Source organism: Giraffa tippelskirchi, chromosome 7, assembly GCF_054371585.1.
Source record: "Giraffa tippelskirchi isolate mGirTip1 chromosome 7, T2T-mGirTip1v1.2.pri, whole genome shotgun sequence".
Taxonomy (NCBI): Eukaryota; Metazoa; Chordata; class Mammalia; order Artiodactyla; family Giraffidae; genus Giraffa; species Giraffa tippelskirchi.
The window spans coordinates 19,537,880-19,555,807 of NC_137281.1; the positions used below are offsets into that span (position 1 = coordinate 19,537,880).

Here is a 17,928-nt window from a genome sequence, read left to right on the forward strand (position 1 = left end):
AGAGTCTTCTCCAACACCACAGTTCAAAAGCATCAATTCTTCGGCGCTCAGCTTTCTTCACTGTCCAACTCTCACATCCATACATGGCTACTGGAAAAACCATAGCCTTGACTAGATGGACCTTTGTTGGCAAAGTAATGTCTCTGCTTTTTAATATGCTATCTAGGTTGGTCATAACTTTCCTTCCAAGGAGTAAGTGTCTTTTAATTTCATTGCTGCAATCACCATCCACAGTGATTTTGGAGCCCCCAAAAATAAAGTCTTACACTGTTTTCACTGTTTCCCCATCTATTTCCCATGAAGTGATGGGACCGAATGTCATGATCTTAGTTTTCTGAATGTTGGGCTTTAAGCCAACATTTTCACTGTCCTCTCTCACTTTCATCAAGAGGCTCTTTAGTTCTTCTTCACTTTCTGCCATAAGGGTGGTGTCATCTGCATATCTGAGGTTATTGGTATTTCTCCCAGCAATCTTGATTTCAGCTTATGCTTCCTGCAGCCCAGCGTTTCTCATGATGTAGTCTGCATAGAAGTTAAATAAGCAGGGTGACAATATACAGCCTTGACGTATTCGTTTTCCTATTTGGAACCAGTCTGTTTTTCCATGTCCAGTTCTAACTGTTGCTTCCTGACCTGCATACAGGTTTCTCAAGAGGCAGGTCAGGTGGTCTGGTATTCCCATCTCTTTCAGAATTTTCCACAGTTTATTGTGATCCACACAGTCAAAGGCTTTGGCATAGTCGATAAAGCAGAAATAGATGTTTTTCTGGAACTCTCTTGCTTTTTTGATGATCCCGTGGATGTTGGCAATTTGATCTCTAGTTCCTCTGCCTTTTCTAAAACCAGCTTGAACATCTGGAAGTTCACGGTTCATGTATTGCTGAAGCCTGGCTTGGAGAATCTTGAGCATTACTTTACTAGCGTGTGAGATGGGTGCAATTGTGCGGTAGTTTGAGCATTCTTTGGCATTGCCTTTCTTTGGGATTTGGATGAAAACTGACCTTGTCCAGTCCTGTGGCCACTGCTGAGTTTTCCAAATTTGCTGGCATATTGAGTACAGCACTTTCACAGTATCATCTTTCAGGATTTGACATAGCTCAACTGGAATTCCATCACCTCCACTAGCTTTGTTTGTAGTGATGCTTTCTAAGGCCCACTTGACTTCACATTCCAGGATGTCTGGCTCTAGATGAGTGATCACACCATCGTGATTATCTGGGTCGTGAAGATCTTTTTTGTACAGTTCTTCTGTGTATTCTTGCCACCTCTTAATATCTTCTGCTTCTGTTAGGTCCATACCATTTCTGTCCTTTATCGAGCCTATCTTTGCATGAAATGTTCCCTTGGTATCTCTAATTTGCTTGAAGAGATCTCTAGTCTTTCCCATTCTGTTGTTTTCCTCTGTTTCTTTGCATTATCACTGAGGAAGGCTTTCTTATCTCTCCTTGCTATTCTTTGGAACTCTGCATTCAAATGGGAATATCTTTCCTTTTCTCCTTTGCTTTTCGCTTCTCTTCTCACACCTATTTGTAAGGCCTCCTCAGACAGCCATTTTTCTTTTTTGCATTTCTTTTCTATGGGGATGGTCTTGATCCCTGTCTCCTGTACAATGTCACGAACTTCCGTCCATAATTCATCAGGCACTCTGTCTTATCAGATCTAGTCCCTTAAATCTATTTCTCACTTCCACTGTATAATCCTAAGGGATTTGATTTAGGTCATACCTGAATGGTCTTGTGGTTTTCCCTACTTTCTTCAATTTAAGTCTGAATTTGGCAACAAGGAGTTCATGATCTGAGCCACAGTCAGCTCCCGGTCTTGTTTTTGCTGACTGTATAGAGCCTCTCCATCTTTGGCTGCAAAGAATATAATCAATCTGATTTCGGTGTTGACCATCTGGTGATGTCCATGTGTAGAGTCTTCTCTTGTGTTGTTGGAAGAGGGTGTTTGCTATGACCAGTGCCTTCTCTTGGCAAAACTCTACTAGCCTTTGCTCTGCTTCATTCTGATCAATATAGTGGCTTGGAGTAAATCAAGAAGCAAACATTCTAGATAATTAACAAGGGTTTTCTGGAAAAGGCTGCATAGGGGTTGATAGGAGAGTGTGGGTGGAGGAAGCAAGTCAAGCAGGGAGGCAGAGGGTGAGGGGAAAAAGGAAAACCCCACAGGTGTTGAGTCATGCCTTCACTTGTTCACTTTACAAACGATTGTTCAGATTTTCTGTGTCAGGGCTTGGGGCAGACACTTAGGATTCCAAGAGGATGTGGCCAGGGACCCCCCTCCCCCTCCGGCCCCCGCTTCTGGTGGGGACGTCGGATGGGGAACAGGCATGCATCATCCGGGCGAGGGCTGCCATGGACCCTGTGGGGCTCACAGGAGGGGTCTCAGCTTGGGACTGGATGGTCAGAAACTTCTCTTCTGTTGTTGGTTTGGAATAGAAAATAGACCATGGCGTCTCGTGGGGCCCGCTTTCACTTTCTGGGAATGCCTTCAGGTCTCATCCTTCTCCTCAGACCCCCATGAGCTCAAGCAGGATACAGACGGCCTCACAGTGTAGCCTGGGCACCTGAGGGTGTTGAGAGGGACCGCCGTTGGGGGGCGCTGCGTTCCATCTCTGTTTAGCGTGCGCGGGCAGGCGCCGTGGGGGCCGCGCATCCGCTCTTTACAAGACCGTTGAAAACGCTCCTTCTTATTTCCAAATTCAATTAAAGAGCCGTTAATACGTCCCAGGTTTGTTGTAATGAGCCCATAACTGAAACTGACATCATTATCAATTCAAACAAAACACAAACGCTTCATCTTCCGCCTCCTCAGGGAAACTCCCAACTTCCCGAGACCCGCTTCTCGCTGGCCCGAGAATCTCTCTCTTTCAAACACAGAGTTCCGAGGAGGGTCCCTCCTACGTCCCCTCCCTCTGGTCAAGTGAGACTTGGATAATCATGACTCCGGAATGTTCCTTCTATGGCCGATGTTTGAGTTCCTTTCAGGGGAGGGGCAACTGCGCAAAGACTGGTGAGCAGGAGTTTTCTGTCTTCCTGTGGAGCCTAGAACTCTGCTGCTCCACGTATCAGCTTCTCACCGTGTAAACTTTTCCAGGCTCCCTGACAAACCTAGACAGCGTATTAAAAAGCAGAGACATTACTTGCCGACAAAAGTACATTTAGTTAAAGCTATGGTTTTTCCAGTAGTCATGTATGGGTGTGAGAGTTGAACCATAAAGAAGACTGAGGGCCAGAGAATTGATGTTTTCAAACTGTGGTGCTGGAGAAGGCTGTTGAGAGTCCTTTGGACAGACAGCAAGGAGAGGAAACCAGTCAGTCCTAAAGGAAATCAGTCCTGAATATTCATTGGAAGGACCGGTGCTAAAATTGAAATTCCAATACTTTGGCCACCTGATGCGAAGAGTCAACTCATTTGAAAAGACCCTGATGCTGGGAAACATTGAAGGCAGGAGAAGAAGGGGGCGACAGAGGATGACATGGTTGGGTGGCATCACCGACTCAATGGACATGAGTTTTTGCAAACTCTGAGAGATAGGGAAGGACAGGGGAGCCTGGGGTGCTGCAGTCCATGGTGTTCCAAAGAGTTGGACACGACTGAGTGACTGAGCAGCAGCAACAAGCAATGTAGAGAAAGAAGGAGCATGGGGTGATGGTGGTGAGAAGGGACCAGGACAGAGGGCAGAGTGGGGTGACCTGGGGATTCCCCCACCTTTAGCCAGGCTGGCATGAGTCCAGCTGGACTCACCCATCAGACCTAAGGACTCACTGGGTTTCGTGGACAGGGCACTGCAGGAGAAGCAGCAACACGAACAGTAGTGAGTGTAAAGTGAGGGCAGGGGATGCCACAGGGACCTGAGCCAAGTGCACACTGACCATGCTTAAGTCTCTAACAATCCTCAGACACAGGGTGACAGCCTCAGTATTTTCACCTCAAGACAGTAGGTCTCTAAGAGAGGTCATATTATTTGCCCAGTCTTGAAAAAAGTCTAATGTGTGGTTGAACTTGAGCTCGAAGTCCTTGTGTTGAAAAAGTTTCTCAGGGCAGCTGAGAGATGTTACAATTTGCAGAGTCTTTACCCAACAGGTGTTCCTGTGAGCCGTGAACTCCTCCACAGGTGACCCCAGACCCCTGTTCATGCACAAGCTGTGGTTTCCCTTGTATGTTCCCTTGTATGTCCTTCCCTGCATCCTGAACAGCTTGCCTTCTTTTGGGCCTCATGTTCCAGAGTCTCTTACATGCCCTGGAGTCCCTTGGTACTCACCCTGATGTGCGGGTGTGTGCCGGTGCTGATGAGGTTGTGAGTCTGAGCCTGGCCACGCTGAGAGCTTGTCTAAGCCTAATTTCCCACGGGCCCTGGCGTCCATGCAGTGGCCAGGCAGCACGTGTTGGCCCTGGCCCTGAAGCCAGTGCATGACCTCTTTCTGAAGCCTGTTTTCCAAAAGGATCTGGTACTTGGAGGCCTGGCTGCAAGACCCCACCAGCAATGCCTGGTCAGACCATTCTGCAGTGCTTGTAATGGAGGAAGTGCACATTTCCTCCATCAATTGCCTAGCCCCAGCATTTCAGCTATCCCCGAGTGTAGGCCTGGAGGCCGCTATTGCCCTGACCATCCCAAAGTGGAAAGTGACCCGTGTAGTCTGCACAGAGCCCATCAGCTTTGCCCTGGCTTGCTCCCAGCTATCTGGGCTATGTTTCTCACGCTGCTTCACAAACTCCTAAAAAGGTTGGCCAGCCCCAGATTGGTGATGTATGATCTGTGGCCAGATGACAGAGAGGTCAGTGTCTGCTAATAGGTAAAGAACTATCTGTGCCCTTCCCCAGCTCACTCCCCACGTAGATCTTTACCTATTAGCAGACATTGTCTCAGCCTCTGAAGATAGTGGACAAAACAGACAAGATGCCTGCATTCACAGTGGTCATAGGCTTAAGAGGAGCCGATGGTGAGCAAGTAAACAAACAAGGTAACTTCAGACTTTCCATGGAGAAAATACCTCAGTGAATTTGGTGGTCAGCTCTATTCAGGCCTTGCGATCTGAAAGTCCAAGGGAGGCAACCAAGAGGTCCCAAAAGAACATTGCTGACTCAGAGTCATGTGCAAAGTTCCTGGGGTAAGAGGATCTGGCGTGATGGAAGTTTAGGCAACACAGAGGCATGTGGTTGGGGATGAGCTGGGGAGGGGGGCAGAAATGGGTCATATAGGTCTTGTCCCTGAAACTAATGGGTGGGTTTTATTCTCTGTCTGACTCTTCTCAGAAGCCCAAGGAGTGCATATTCCTATTGTCCCCACAACTCTGCTTGTGCTGCTCCCTTCCTGGAAAGACCTTCCCTCCTCTACCTACTGAAATCTTAACTCACCTGAAATGCCCCCTCACCCACATAGGACCCATTTCTCTTTCTCCTTTGCCCCCTCTGGACACAGCACCTCCTGTGCAGCAGTGCCATGGTTTTGCTGACTTGTTTCTGAGCCCTGGGCCAGGTTATGTTCCTCTGTGTGCCCCACAGTACCTGAAGCACACCATACCAGCAGGAACCTTATTCAGAAATGAGTCTCTGCCCAGGGAGACAAGGCCAGAGCTAGGCCTCCCGTGTCACCTTGCTTTGGAGGAGCCCTGGGCTAGAGACCTGAGGAAGCAGTTAGGCGTCTGCGTCAGTTATTTTTAGCTTTGAGTGAGCTGCTGCATAAGTGATGGCTCAGGTTGGCCAGCAAAGGGAGAAGGCTGTGGGTATCGGCAGCATCCCAGGCTGTGTGCACAGCATCTTTGAGGACTGCTTGGTGGAGCTGCAGAAACCAGAGCTGTCACTGGAACAGCCAGTGGTGAAGTACATCTTTCTCACCATGGGCAATAAAAATTCATTAGTCCTTGAGCAGGAGCTGCTAATGGAGGCAGCTTCTTATAGGTTAATGCCTCATGGAGGCCTCCGTCCCCGCGGACAGGCTCTGGCCCATGTGCAGGCCCCTGGCCTGAGGTGGTGGGGTTTCTGCAGGGTAGGGTTTCTGTTTGAGTGATGGCCGACTTAGGCCAGCTCTCAGCTGAGAGACATCCTGCAGAGGGACCGCATGGTGTGGTGCTTCCGTGAGTTATTATCCTTGTTGTTTAGTCACTAAGTCGTGTCTGACTCTTTGCCAACCCATGGACTGCAGCACGTCAGGCTTCCCTGTCCTTCACGATCTCCTGGAGCTTGCTCAAACTCATGTCCATCGAGTCGGTGATGCCATCCAACCATCTCGTCCTCTGTCATCCCCTTCTCCTCCTACCTTCAGTCTTTTCCAGAATCAGGGTCTTTTCAAATGAGTCAGCTCTTTGCATCAGGTGGACAAAATATTGGAACTTCAGCTTCAGCATCCATCCTTCCAATGAATATTCAGACCCATGTGGCATGGTGCTTCCGTGAGAGCCACTCCCATTTACCTGGTGCCTTTCCTGAGGCAAAGTCTTCCTGGGACTTTTCCTGTGTGACCCCTCCCCATCCCAATGCCCTCTCTTTAGACAAGGTCAGTTCCAGCCCATAGAGCGGTGGCCCATGGGTTTACCAGGAGGCTTTATTCTGCCACAGCCTCCTGAGCACACAGCCTGCTTTGACTGCCTGGGCCCCATGGAAACTGGGAGGCAGCACACTCAGCCCCCCTCTGAAGTCTGAGAACCTTACATCCCCCTGTTCCCCAACCTGCCTCTCTTCAGTTCCAGGGGCAGCCTTCTCCTTTGCCTACTCCCACCCACTGGCTCAGTATCCTCTGGGTAGGATGCAGGGACCAATCAGGACCCCCACCCCCTTTACCAGCTCTAACCTGTTCTCTACTGCCCACAGCTCTTTCCTCCCTGGAGAGACAAGAAACAAGGAGATCTTTCTTCTCACCAAGTGGCCTCCATCTCCTGCTCCTAATTTTGGCAGCAAATGCCGTGAAATCAAGTGGTAAAGAACACATTATGGCTGTAACTATAAGCCCATGGACTGCAAGGAGATCCAACCAGTCCGTCCTAAAGGAAATCAGTCCTGAAGATTCACTGGAAGGACTGATGCTGAAGCTGAAATTCCAATACTTTGGCCACCTGATTCGAACAACTGACTCGTTGGAAAAGACCCTGATGCTGGGCAAGATTGAAGGTGCGAGGAGAAGGGGACAACAGAGGATGAGACGGTTGGACGGCATCACTGACTCGATGGACATGAATTTGGGTAAACCCTGGGAGTTGGTGATGGACAGGGAGGCCTGGCGTGCTGCAGTCCGTGGGGTCACAAAGAGTTGGACATGACTGAGCGACTGAACTGAACTGATAGGCCCTTCACTTGTATTGGAACAACAGTTAACAAACTGCCCTCACTCATGATGGGTGCCCATCACCCTATGGCGAGGGGCAGGAAGTGGGTACCTGTCTCAGCTCCGGGTGTGGAATGGTTACATACGTCTTCTCTGTCCTGGGAACTAACTCCTCATGAGGGCTGACCATCAGGACCAGGGTCTAGTGCTCTCTAGCCAGCTCTGAAACCCCAAGCCCAGCAGACAGCTTGACACTGGGTCATTCCTGAAAGAACACATGATTCTGAGGCCTACAAGAGGAGATCTTCTCCATGGCTGAGTTTTCTCAAGGAGGTGAAATCATGACCCTGACCTTGAGGCAGTGCTGTTGTCATCAGAGCTGCAAGATCGTGCTCGGGGCCGACTCCCTCTGCCACACAAAACTGCGAAAAGTCCCAGAAATATTTACAGTTGGTCTTTAAACAGCAGTGGATTTGAGTAAAAGAGCAATATCTCACACCATTAGTCCATAAATATGCAGTTTAGTTTTATTTGTCAAATAAAATAACCCGAGATTGAACTGCCTGATTGAAAGACACAGGCATACATACACCCGTCTCCTTGTCCCTCCCCTTCTCCTGTTCTCCTGTCTGCAGCCCTTCGGGAATGTTCTTTCCCCAGGTATGTGTTCTCCTCCCTCCCTTTGTAGATTTCCTGGGAAGAATCATTCAGACAGGTGTCCTTCCCCTCCCTCTTGAGGAAGCCAACTGAATGCCCAGCTGCCACTGAGGCCACTAGCTCACGCTCCCCAGAGAAGGGATAGTCGGAACCCCCCTCCCTTCTTTCCCTACTTAAGGGAGCTTTATTTTCATTCTGTTAGAGGTGTGGAGCCTGCTGGGCTGGGCTGGGAGTTGGCTCTGCTGGACAAGGGTGACAGTGCTCTGCTGCCTTCTGGGAACGAAGTGGGGGAGGTCCACGGTTTTCCAGCTGGGAGGTCAAGCTGTCCTTCTTAGTCCAGATGGGTGTATGTAAACTGGTCAGAGCCTGGAATGGGAGCAGGAAGGCAGGATTATATTTCCCTGGGGATGTGGGACTTCAGATGGGGGCAGAGAGCATGCCAGCCTGTTTCCTTCTGTCCTGTTTCCATCTGGCTCTGGGTATGAGAGCCCTGGAGATTCTGGTGTACACCGGGTGTTGCCAGTGGAGAGGGCCCCTTGTCCAGAGTTATCTGTCACCATGGGGTGAGGAGGGTGGGCTGGGTGGGGCCCAGATTTCCTGATTGGCCCGTGTGGCTGGGTGACACAGCCCCGCCTCTCCACGACACTGCCTGCAAGTCATGAGTCTCTGAAAAGGAGACTTGAACTTTATCTAACTTGGGTACCGTTCAGGCAGAGCAAAACATGTTCTGATCTGAACTTGAACAGTTGTTGGTAATTTTTAAAGCAGAAATATTAAAGACAGCTTATCCTGTCAACATACAGTATCGCTAAGACTCAGTATATTAAGTCTGAACTTTATCTCAGAATGTCAGTTCTTTTGCAAAAAGGACTTTGACTTTCAAATTAGTGTTCACTTTGTAGGCTCAGAGGCTGAGCTCCACCAGGGAGCTCCCGTCAGGGGTGAAGGATGGCAAAGGGGGACCCAGTGACTGTAATGCTCACGGGCCCCAATTCCAGGAGCTGCTGCATCACATGATGGAGATGCTGCTTTTGCTCTGCGTTTCCTTAGGTGCACTATTTGCTTTTATTTGTATTTTTATGGTGACTATGGTGAATGACTCAGCTGGTAAACAATCTGTCTGCAATGTGGGAGACCTGGGTTTGATCCCTGGGTTAGGAAGATCCCCTGGAGATGGAAAAGGTTACCCATGCCAGTATTCTGGCATGGAGAATTTCATGGACTGTATAGTCCATGGGGTGGCAAAGAATCAGACAAGACTGAGTGACTTTCACATACATACTATGTGAAATAGTCATATCTAGATGTTAGGCTGGTGCTTACTGGCACCCTCTAAAATGTGAGACCCCAATATATAATTAAGCCATCAAGTTCAGATATTTTTTTCTCATTGTGCTTCTTCAAGGTAGGTATGCACATAGATGTCATATTAATATTTGCTTAAACTAGCCTATGCTGTATTTTTCAGAAGGAAGTTGGTCATGCAATGAAATTTAAAGCCATTGTATTTTTTTCTTCTCATCAAAATGCTGTCTTAAAGGTACTTCAGATGCATAAGGCTTTTGCACTACAAGTTGATACAAGTGATAGCCTGAGCTGAGAATTCAGTCTTCTCAGGGATCCAGAAGCAAAATGGAATTGAAAAAAATATAAAAAGTGGAAAAAGAACCAAGGCTGTACCTGGTCTGGCCTTGCCAATCAGTTAGTTGTGGCCTCAGCATGTGAAGTGTGTGGAATGGTTAAACATCAACTCTGGGTGGAGGTGTTGGCTTGGATGGGGGTCATTTGATAAGAGCAGACCAGTTCTGACATGCTTTGTTGGGATGGTTTTGGAACGTGGGAGGGGCTGGCTTTCTAGTGCTTATCTCCTATGAAATCTTACCCTTTTGGCGTCCTTGTGAGTTTCATCTTTTTAAGTGATGGTCATTTTCTTGGTGCCAAGATACTGTTTTTGTGCTCAAGCACTTGTCAGAAATTGTGACATAAGACAGAGACTTACACTACTTGCCATGAACAAAAAAGAATGTGTCTTGTTAGCGGCACAGGCAGGATACACAGCCCAGGCTGGTGGTTTTTATTGCTTTTGCAGAGGAGAGGAAAATATCCAGTTCCATGATGCTCCATCCTTGACGAATAGGGCAGGGTTTAACCTGAGGCACCAGGGCAAAGGGTTTCTGATGGCCCAGTCCTACTGAGCCCCCCACATTGCCTTGTTGGGGATTGTGCTGAGACATGGGGTGAAATGAACAGCCCACAGCACTGTGCTGCGCCAGGTGTCCAGTCCAGGGCCAAGAGTCTTCCCCAGGTGCCTCCCCAGTGTAGCCCACTCAGTGAAGCCACTTTCAAGGTCAGGTCAACCCCATGAGTTCTTTTCCTCTCGGCTGAAATGGGTCTTGTACACATCAGGCATTCACAGAGGGGCTGCCATTGTCAGGCATGCAGACTAGTTGAAATAGAATGATCTGGTATTCGTGTCATTGTTTCTTATAGACCCAACTGAGAAAGATTTTCCTCAAAGGCTTAGCCGCAGCTCAGCCGTAGCACAGCCAGTTTGTCTAATGTGAAAACAGCTAAACAGAAGTCCTGTGAAAAGTATTTTCAAAGGCAGTTGTTGACAATAAGTAAAAGTGCAATAAAAGGTTTAAACCGTAGAAGACCTCCAGTCTGGGCTTCCCTGGGGGCTCAGATGGTAAAGTTTCTGCCTGCAATGTGCGAGAGCCGGGTTCAATTCCTGGGTTGGGATGATCCCTTGGAGAAGGGAATGGCAACCTACTCCAGTACTCTTGCCTGGAGAATTCCACGGACAGAGGAGCCTGGAGGGCTATAGCCCATGGTGTCACAAAAACTCAGACATGACTGAGCGACTAACACACACACACACACACAAGGCGCCTTTGAGGCAAGTTGGCCTGTGTCTCCTACCCCCACTGACAGTGAGCCCATTTCTGAACACAGGAGTGAGGGGGTTGCAGCCAGTCCTGTGTCACCCATGGGCCAAAGCACAGGCCTGAGGTCCACAGAGAGAACAGAAGAGTCAACTGCCCAGAGGAGGGAGCAGGCTTTGCTTTGAATGATATATTTAAGACATTTATAAAACATCCTTCAACTTCTTCCAGGAACAAAAGTTTTAAATGAGGGAAAGAGCCCCAGATTTCAAGGTCTTGGGTTCATTGCACTTCTGGCCATTGTGAGCAGCTATGCAGAGCCTGAGGCTCCCTCCAGAAATAGGGGGAGATTGATTTAACAAGTACACAAAGAGCCCATTCTGTGGACCATCTTTGTCCACTTTAAAGAAAGGGTCCCCCCTTACAGTACCTCCCCTGGCTCCTGCTTCATATGGGAAGACCAGACAGGTAGGATTGTGCTGGTCCTAGTGTATTTCTCAGTGTTCTAGAGAACAAGTTACTGGTGTGGCAATCAGACGTGGGTCAGTTAAAAAAGAGACCAGGGACTCCCCTGGTGGTCCAGTGGTTAAGAGTCTGCCTGCTAATGAAGGGGACATGAGTTCAGCCCCGGGTCCAGGAAGATTCCACATGCCAGGGAACAACGAAGCCTATGTGCTCCAACTACTGAGGCTTATGCTCTAAAGCCCATGCTCTGCAACAAGAGAAGCCACTGCAATGAGAAGCCCATGCCATACACTTGGAGAGTAGCCCCCACTTGCTGCAACTAGAGAAAGCCCATGTACAGCAACAAAGACCCAGTACAGCCAAAAATAAGTAAGTAAGTAAATAAGAGCCCAGATGAAAACACAGAGTCTCGAATCTTTGTCACCTTTGCTCTCCATCTTCATTTGCTCCTTCTTAGTTTCTTGTACTTCCTGAAGGACCACACAGTTACTGTCTCTTGATCATTCTGAGAGTGTCTTGAGGGTCGGACCATCTGTTATGTTTGCATCACCAAGCAATAGCCAGGATGTTTAGCAATAAAAGTTCATCAGTAGATGTTGATTGACTATTTGAGTCACATTTAATTGCCAACCTCTCTTCCCTAAGACTATGCAAAGGTATGATATTGAATGTTGTGAATGCCAGGTTTTAAGAACACAAAGTATAGTCATGAGAACATAAGTGCCTTTTCTTTATGATTTCTGAACAAGCTTCCCACAATGACTGCACTAATGCAGTCATGATGCCTTAATCCAGAATCTGAATTTAGTGACCATCTGCTCTGGGAAGTCCTCTCTGCATCCTGCAGGGCAGACATGTACTCGCAGTACATGCCAGCTACAGGGCGTCATCTCGGGGAAGGAGACTGGGTTGGGAGGGGCAGGCCTGAAAAAAGAAGTGAAAACAGGAAACAGTCAAGGGTTGGGGCAGCTTCTGTCTGTGGCAGAGACGGAAGGGGATGCTTCATTTTGGAAAGACGCATGATGTGAGGTCGAGGAAAGAAGACTGACAGGGAAAATCTATTTGATGACTGAATTCCAGGATGACAGCCCCAGTCTTCCATGACAGGGGCGACCCAGGCTGTGGACTTATGCTCAGCAGTCAATTAAATGAGGAGGAAAGCTTCAAAAGAAAGGCATTCCAATAAAAATTTAACAAGCTCAGGGCTGCCTTTGAGGATGTGTGTGTGATCACAACAAAACAGTTCCTTTTTTTTTCTTCTTGCTGAGCTAAATGCTTGCAGTTCTTGGTGGATGAGTGTTTAGACGTGGGACCTTTTTGTTCCCCCTAAAAATGAAGTATGGAGGCACAGAGAGCAACCCTCAAATGAATCAGGATGAGCGGGCAGAAGGGAGAGGCCAGGAAAAAGGGCCTTGATGGGGAGGCTGCGGCTGGTGGTGAGGGTGGGGGGTGGCTCTGAAGCATCCAGTGTCCCCCTTCTCTGTGACAGACGATGTCATCACGAGCAAACAGTGTAGGACAGAGAGCATTAGAAACCTCTCAAGCGCCAAGCACTGTTATGTCTCAGTGCAACTTAGCAGGCTTTGGTTGAACAAAGTAATCAAAGCAAAAAAGTCAAAGAACAACAACAATAATAATAATACCAGAAGAATGACCAGCGCCCTGACCAGATTCCCAGAGCACATCTACTGACGCAGAGAACAAAGCAGTGCTGTTTCAATCGTCCCTTTTTTGTTCCAGAGACAGATCCAAAGGGGGAAAAAAAATCACGAACTGCCTATCCCTTGATAACACAAACACAACTGCAAATAAACATATCAGTGTCTCCACACAATGCACGTTTATGCAGAATCCATACCCTCAGTTACCAGGTAAATGTCCCTTGGAGCCTAAAGAGATGACGCTGTTAATTCAGTCTTGGAGTTTAGGGTAAAATTTGAATGTCGGTGAACAAAAAGGTGAAGCTAATTAAGTGGCACTCATCCGGGATTTGGAAAAGAAGAGGCTTCTTGCGGGAAGGTAATTATATCTTCATTGACCCTCCATGGTCCCCTCACCCCGGCGTCAGGGGCGCTCTGCCGGGCGGCGTGACATCTCCTTCCAAGAGGAGCTGCCATCACCTTGCCAAGGCTCCCCTCTCCCTGGATGCATTTTCTAATCAGTTCACATGATTGAGCTTCCAGCAAGTGATGTTTTACTTAATTCCTTTCCGCCTGTAGGGTGTGAGGCTTGGAGGGCCTCTCGTCAAAACTTTGGAGGGCTCTGTCAGTTTGAAAAGAACATGACCTTTAAATTGTATCAGTATGTTTGCTGGTGCATAAGGAAACAGAAAAGATTCGTCCTGATGGAAAACCACTCTGAGACCAAGGAGTAATTCAGAGGGAACCGGGCCCAGGAAGTTAATTTGTTTATACATAATTTGCTAAGTGGGGCGAGAATGAGGTCCAGGCACCTGCTGGCTGGAAAGGGCCTACCATCAGGTCTGGGGACGTTTAGCCCATTTTAGGGTATTTTTCTTTCCCTCGCCTCTCCCGTCTGAGTTGCAGATGTTGCCATGATGTTTGCAGAAGACGGAAACATCAGTGTCCTCATGTTACCACAATTGAGGGATGGATCTAAGAAAGAATTTTCTTCTCCATGCTGTCAACTCTGGAGTTGAACTCTTCCAGAAGGATTAGTGAGGGCCGTCTTGCCGCTGTGTGACCGAGGTGGAAGCCGAGGGCTGGTCTTAAACACTGTCTTTTACTGATCAAGGCCTGTATTCTGATTTTCTTTTGAAAATTTTATTAGGATAGATGGGATTTAGAAAGCCCATCTGTTCTATACACACATGCACATACACGTACTTTTGTGTATTGTATATAGTTTTCACCGTGTGTATAGTTTTCTTTGGTGAAGCTGTTTGAAATTAGAAAACTTGAAACCATAACCCTTTATATTAGGGTTCATTACAACTCACCTCTTTCAGGTTCCAGTCAAAATCTTTTGATTCGTAGTGCATAAAAAAAAAAAAAAGATTAAGACAATGGACATTTCTTGGTTGAAGGAGGTGACCAAAAATAACACTTTGAGCTTGAAGCGGACATATATTTATTTAAAATTTAAAAAATTTGTAACGTGTTTACCTTTCCGAATTAAGCAAGCTGCCCACCATTGACATTCCTCTCCACTGAAGGCAGAGAGAGACAGCTCGCGGATCAACCCCCGGGGAGGGCTTGAGTATGTCTGAAGATGGGGAGTCAGTAAACGTTCATGTCTAGTTGACTTGGCTCTGACACTGGGACAGATAACTTTTTTTTCCCTTGTGTGTGGTTAGGTTATTCCTGGATATTAATAATTTTGCAGAAAAAAAGTGGCTCCTTCAAAAGGCACTTGTATGAGGAGCAATGTGCATGGTGGTCGTCTCTTGCTATAAACAAGCTGTGACTTGACAACGTATTTGCTCTCTGCAGAAGAGGAGAGCGGGGAGCAGTTTCCCCCTGTGAGCCCGTTTATCCTCACGCTGTGAAGCCTCAGCATTTGTCAGCTTAGGTGAAGCCCCCGTGCCCGACCATAGCACTGTTGCTGTGAGGTATTGACTGAGTCTGGGTTCCTAATGCAAAAGGCAGAATGAGAATTGAAACTTACTTGATGGAATTAAAACATTAGTATTGGCTTTCAGCTCTTGGTTCTCTGGCTCCTGTAATAAATGTAGGGCGTCTTAAGAATAAAAGCCAACAAACCAACAGAAAACAGTCAGACGCCTTTGCTAGACAGAGAAGGCTCAAAACCTCTCCACGAGATTTGTGAATTGATTTTCTCCAGTGTGGAGTCAGCCACTGTTTCATTGCTAACTTTGACGTATACTTTTCATTTATTTTAAGTAGAATTCTTTTATTGTTTACTATGGGTATCTGAAGATGCTGTGACATCTTAGATAAATGAATTAATCCTGATGATTACATTAAGCCATATATAGGGAATCTTAGAAAGAAAGAGTCATTAAAAAAGAACACATATACACTTACTCTCATCTCAATGTTTGTAAGCATGGAGCACTGCAGGATTTGGTGTCTGTCTCTTCCAAGGCAGCCATGGAGAATTTAATATGAAATAGCCTCCTATGGTCCATGGATCTGGGTATGGTCCCTAGGAACCCTGTCCTGTATCAATTAAAGTTAAATATTCATAAAAATGGCAGGAACCAACTCGTATGGTGGTTCCTCTCTGCCCCTGGGGTATATTTACATCCATATTTAATCCTAAATCTTGAGACTCTGTGTAACTGTGATGGGCAGTCCCTTTATGCCCCAATTAATCCATGTACAGTTCATTATCAGCCATAAAGAGTCTGCCTGCAATGCAGGAGACCCAGGGTCGGGGGTGGGGGGGTGGGATTGGATTCCTGGGTTGGGAAGATCTTCTGGAGAAGGGAATGGAAACCCACTCCAGTATTCTTGCCTGGAGAATCCCATGGACAGAGGAGCCTGGTGGGCTATAGTCCATGGGGTCGCAAAGAGTCAGACACGACTGAAGCGACTGAGCACGCATGCCCAGTTCATTAATTCTATTTCCTCAAGGTTCTGGGAAATTTGAGTCTGGATTACCACCCTGATGCTCACCAATGGTGGCATGCTTGGGCCAGGGAAGCCAAATGGCCCAATGGGCCATGTCCTGGTTCTGGACGTTCAGTTATGCTTAGGCAGTTAACAGCTATCACGACTGAAAGGAGAGCAAGCCATGCTAATGTTTTCTAAGTGATTTCCTTCTCCTCTTCATTTCAGAGCATGGCATTTCTGACCTGTGTCTGATCTGCAGTCACTGAGCCTCAGTCCCAGATGCTTGGGTCCAGTGGATCCTTAGCACTGGAAGCTGAGAAGGGAGGTTTGGGGGATTGCCTTCAGTCCATACACTCAGCAAGGAAGCCTCCGGGAGAGCCCACCATTCACTCAGTCTCTACCTCCTCTGGGTCTCAAGCTGGCTTGGGGATGGCTTGTCCTGCTGTAACCCAAAGGTTTCTGGTCCTGCATTGGTAGGCAGCCCCTCTGAGAAGCCAAAGGACCATGTGGCTAGATTTGCTCTTTTGAACCAGTAAGATTTCCTTGACCTCAGAGTCTCATTCCTTCCAGGCTCTGAGTTTTCAGGACTGTACCTGGCTTTCCAGCCATCTCTCTCTAGATTTTATTTCATTTCAATAGTTTATTTTCTTTTAAAAAATATTTTATTTATTGCAGGGTGAAGCATGCAAGACCCTTTGACTCTGGCCTGTGGTTCCTCTGGTTGAAAGAGCTCAGGATAATTTCTGGTGACTTCCCCAAAGGATGGAGGTGGTATGGCTCCCCAGTTGGTGCCTGGGGCTGGCACATCCTGCTTTGGGTCGACAGGACAGCTAGCAGCTTGGCCGGTTGAGCAGAGAGTATCATCCTGGGGTCTGAAACTTTCCTGAGACTTGGGCCCATCAAGGCGAGGTAAATCGGTGACTCTCCAGACATATTTTGGATGAATTGGTTTCAGCTTTCACAAAATGCTAATGTTGATATTGTTTACGTCTGGTCGCATTGTTTTTCACTTTAAAATTACAGCTTTAGTACATTAAGCTAATTTCATAATACTGTATTAACTTAATATTCCATAAATCACACATGTCAGATTGCATTGTTATGGATGCACAGAATCTGAATTTACTACTCAAGCTCTCCCAACACATGTATTCATAATTTGCTCCAGTGAGCCCTGTGCCACCATATAGGGTTAAGGAATTACACATTCCAATGCCAGGCACAGATCACGCTGCTCTCTCTCTCTCTGCAATTGTTCTCCATACAAATTGAAACAATATATTTCCAGCCATTTTCATAGTTGTAATTACTAGCAAAAATCGTAATACCGTGAACATATTTTAAACACCTGCACTTTGGGTCCAACTCATTTTTTTTTTTAAGCTGATCGTTTCCATTTGAATAAGACTGAAAAAGCTCACTGGTGGTAGTAATCGCTGGGTATCTTTTTTTTTCTGGAGGAAAGATGATAACTTTTGACTTGGAAGAGAGAGGTAGAAAGACGGGTGGAAGGAGCTCAGCTTGCCCCCTCTGTCTCCATTCCCTGCTTCTCTCTCTCTTTTCACCTTGGCAAAAGGGATTTAATTGGAGCCGATTGCCTATGACATGTTGCCTGGCTCTTTTGCAAGGGTGCAAAGTTCTGTGCTTCAGCCCAGCTTGCTGGTTCTGGGAACAAAGGGATGCTCTCCGTGGGGGACATAGCAGTGGGCTGGGGCCGTTGAGGAGCCTCTGTAGGTTTTTAAGCACACACTGTCTAATCGGGCTCTGACAAGTCCATTGTAAATCAAAGGTCTGTTAAGTGGAGATGCCAGAAATGTTTGATCTCCTTCCAAGCCTTGAAACAACTTGCTTATTTTTTCTGCAGTTTGGCTCCTCACTAAAATAAAACATTGCGAGATGAATGTTCTGACGGGTCATTGTGTGTCAAGCTGTCACTCTGTAATGGTTACATATTTCAGCTGGATTGAGGTGGTGCCGGTTGGGGGAGGTCTGGGAGAAAGAGAGAGGCAGAGAGAGAGAGAGGGGTAGGGAAGGAGACAAAGAGGAACAAGATTTCTGCTTTCTCCTTGTGGCTGATCTTCATTTAAACCAAACACTTGTCATGTTCAGGGGAAGTTTTATA

General features: G+C 47.2%; 1 long non-coding RNA gene across 1 annotated transcript; it reads left to right on the forward strand.

The window, feature by feature from the left end:
- The first annotated feature begins 3,676 nt into the window (after positions 1-3,676).
- LOC145512156 (uncharacterized) lies at positions 3,677-17,722 on the forward strand. Its single transcript, XR_014058336.1, has 3 exons — positions 3,677-5,111; positions 6,811-7,921; positions 16,482-17,722. It is a non-coding gene; the product is annotated as an uncharacterized LOC145512156 (long non-coding RNA).
- The last annotated feature ends 206 nt before the right edge of the window (positions 17,723-17,928 follow it).